Source organism: Geospiza fortis, unplaced genomic scaffold (assembly GCF_000277835.1).
Source record: "Geospiza fortis unplaced genomic scaffold, GeoFor_1.0 scaffold147, whole genome shotgun sequence".
Classification (NCBI taxonomy): Eukaryota; Metazoa; Chordata; class Aves; order Passeriformes; family Thraupidae; genus Geospiza; species Geospiza fortis.
Window position 1 is genome coordinate 513334 of NW_005054372.1, and position 3593 is coordinate 516926.

The following is a 3593-nucleotide window of genomic DNA, read 5'->3' on the forward strand; positions in this document are numbered from 1 at the left end:
CTTCTGTGAAGGGGATTCAGGAGTAAACAGTCACAGCCATGATGGGAAATAATATATCATGTTACAAAGCTTTAGTTCTCACAATCACCTCAGGGTCTGCCCTGTCTCCTGTGGAGCTGATGTGGAGCTACTGGTCAAGAGCAACTTCAAGCATCACTGAGAGGCCAGATCTACACATGTAGAACTTGATGTGCTCATCAAGAGCAGAAAGATGACAACATCAGAACAACTATTACCCTGATGAGGGAAAAAAGGAAGGAAACTCCCTTTTAGGGAGTGTATTAAGCCTTTAGATGAGGACAAAAGGCTTTGAGGAGTATAGTGTCTAATTGAGGCCCTGCTCATGCCAGCAGTGAAGCACGGGAGCACATGAGGGCAACTTTAGCAGCTGCCTCGGCGCCTTGCTGTTGGCAGCCTGGAGCCTACCATGGACACACTTACCTGGTCTCAAGGTTGTGGTTTCTTTTTTGGTACAGTCAACTCGATACACAATACATGGATCTGATTTTCAAAGGGCAAGCACTCCACCCAGTCTGGAACCTGGAGACTTTGTAAGATGTGTCCCATTAGACAGGCAAAAATCAATGCCTGCTCAGTCATTAGTCATTCTGGAAACCTCCGCCTTGGTGAGTCAGCCTGGTATCCCTGTTTCCAGTGTACCAGTTTCGGAAATATTTCCTTTTTCTGCTACCCCAAGCTTTCCAACCTGAACTGCACAGGCAGGAGCCAACCTCCCTGAGAAACTACCCAGCTGGGAACACGGCACGAAACTCATTTCTGCTCTCACCATGTCATATCTAATGCCTATAAAAATACTTATCTGATGAGTATCCCTCTCTCCAGAAACAGAACAAACAAGCAAATCTCACCAAAGCAAATTATTGGATGAACCTCTGTTAAATGCACAAGCCCAGGGGAAAAAATAAAAGTCTGAAAAGTAGAATTTGCTGTTACCTTTTTTTGGCTGAGATACCACCAAGAAGGGCAGCACCAAAGGTAGTTGTTCAGAAACACCAGAAACACAGCTGGATCAGAAACAGCATTGCCATTCATGCAATGGTTCTTAGAAGCTTTAGGTCAACCATGACAGTTCTAGCCTGGATTTCTGGTCTCCACCTGGCCACCCCAGAAAATCATCCTGTCTGCCCATTTCTGACAGGCACAGCCTGCTATGGACTACAACAGAGAGTTAATCAGTGTAGTTCTTGTTACTAGAACAGCCACAACTGCTGTGGGTGCATATGATACATGAAGGCACCTTCAGCTGCTCCCCGTTGAATTTCCTAACCTTAGCTGGACACCATGGGAGAGCCCTTCCAGGTCTAAGCCTCTGAATGCAGTCACAACATCATCCCAAGGCTGGGGCATTTTACATCCCCACTCAACAGGCTTTTGCCAATCCTATATCTGACTTCTACTAGGAATGTATATTTGGTCTTTCAGGTCTCCACATTGGAACAGTGGCAATATAAAACTGACTTTGCTACAAAAGACAAAGCAGGTCAATGGAAATAAAACTTTTCATCACTTAGCTGCTTGGCAATGAAACTTTCCCACCTCCTCTCCTTGGAAAGTACCAAGAAGACTCCCAGCAGATTGCTCCCCCAACCAGATACATTTATATGGTCACCCATGAAATGTGCCTTCTTCTTGTGACGGGACAGGAAAAGGAGGTGGCATGAAAAGGATATTCTTCAGCATAGGAAGGAAAACATGCCAGCTAAAAGAAGACTTAGCTTCTGCCTAGGGGTGCCCAACTCTGAGCTGCATCAGATTCCTGCTGTTTCCAAGGGGAGACTTGCAGGACAATGAAACAGGGACATAGATGGCCCAGTCTGGTCCTCTGTGCTTTGGAAAGGACACTCACGTGATGGGAGAGCTGCTGTCTGCCACCCTGCAGAGGAATTTTGCTTGTGGTGTGAACTGTCTGCCTGGGCGCTGTGGAACGGATCGCTCAAGGTTAAATTGGATTAAACTGTTACAGCTCCACTTTCCCACGTGTGGTTTAAATTTAAACTCTATAAATTTCATGGTGAGTTATTAAAACCTTCTTGGCAAGGAGAACTCATCTCATAGAAAAAAAAAATCTTCTCCAAGTTTGCAAACCCACAGGGAGGCTTTAAGTCAAGTTAACAGTGAGATTTCCAAGTGGAGGGGAAGGAAAAGCTGAGGCATTTAATCAGTGGCATGCAGGAGCCCTGCAGGGCAGCCTGGCCCCACTCTGCCATGTCAGCTGCTCACCAGGTTTTCATGGTCAGCGCCCTGGTCCCACGTGCCATGCCCAGCGGCACAGATGCTTCTGGAGCAGAAGCTGAGCACTGCGCCGTATGGCACATTCAGAAACAGCAGGACCTTCTGGGCTGGATGCACGGAAATTTTTGTAAATACTTGTCAGCATAAATTAACAAACAAGCCTTGGGAGGCCTTGAAATGTCATTCTTCCGAGAAGTTTCATCCTGCCTGTTTTTCCTGGTATCACCCAGCCATGAAGTGATCTTTTCATGGAGTGGATGTAAAATGCCATGCTGAGTTTCAGTAGAAACTGCACAATGATCACAAGTATCAGGCACAGGGATGGCCAGTTCTGCAGGGCTACTGCTCCTCCCCAGGCTGGAGATGCCCTCCAAGAGGAATCTTTTGCCCTATTGTTCCCTGAACCTATGAACCAAAAACCATGGGGCAGACCCCTGACAAGTGCAGGAAGAGAAACAAGTGGAAAACTGAAAGGAAAAACAGCCCTAGACCAATGATTTGTGACAGAGCAGCAGAAAAGCAGAGCTCCTTCCTTCCCACCCCAGGACAGGACATTAAACAGAGCTTTGGCAAGGACAGCACAGCAGACGCACTCTTGCACTCTCCAGACTCTAAATCAGAGGACTAAACTGCAAATCATTCAGAGCTGGTTTCTGTTCTCAGCTGTCATAGCACTGCAGGAGCAACACCAGCCCAGGCTGTTCTGCTCCACGCATTTCCGAAACTTGCCTTGGATGTGCTGCTGTAAATGTTCGCAAACCGCTCTGGTCCTCCCAGTGGCTGAGTGGATTTTTCAGCCCAAAGTCTCCAGCAGACTCCCACACCAGCCAAGGTGGGCACAGTTGTCATCTCTGAGACAGTGAATTGCAAAGCTCCTGCCCTCGCCCTTACAGAGCCAGCAAAGGGCTGAGGCAGCCATGCACACTGGGCATGGCCAGGCCAAGGAAACTGAAGAGCAGCTGCTTTGGGCACCCAGTCTTGCCTGCACAACCCCAACTGCCCAGTTCCATTTCTAGACAGCTTGAGAATAGGAAAACACTAAAACGGCCTTTCATATCCGGCTGCAATTCCAAGGGGATCTGGAGGCCTGGCTACTTAAGAGGCTTGCTGGCATTTCCTTCTTAATTGGCAAACAGCACTCGAGCAGTGGCCGGTGGCGAGTGCCCGGGCTGAGGGGCTTTGAGTGGACTCCAGCGAGGGATGAGCTCTGTCAGTGCTGGCAGCCCGGCGCTGAGCCAGCTGCGGTTTTGTTTGTTTGTTTCTATTGGTTTAGGGTTTTTTGTTGGTTTTTTGTTTTTTTTTTCAAGTGGGTCTGGCGATTAACGGGGCCGCGGCGTTCC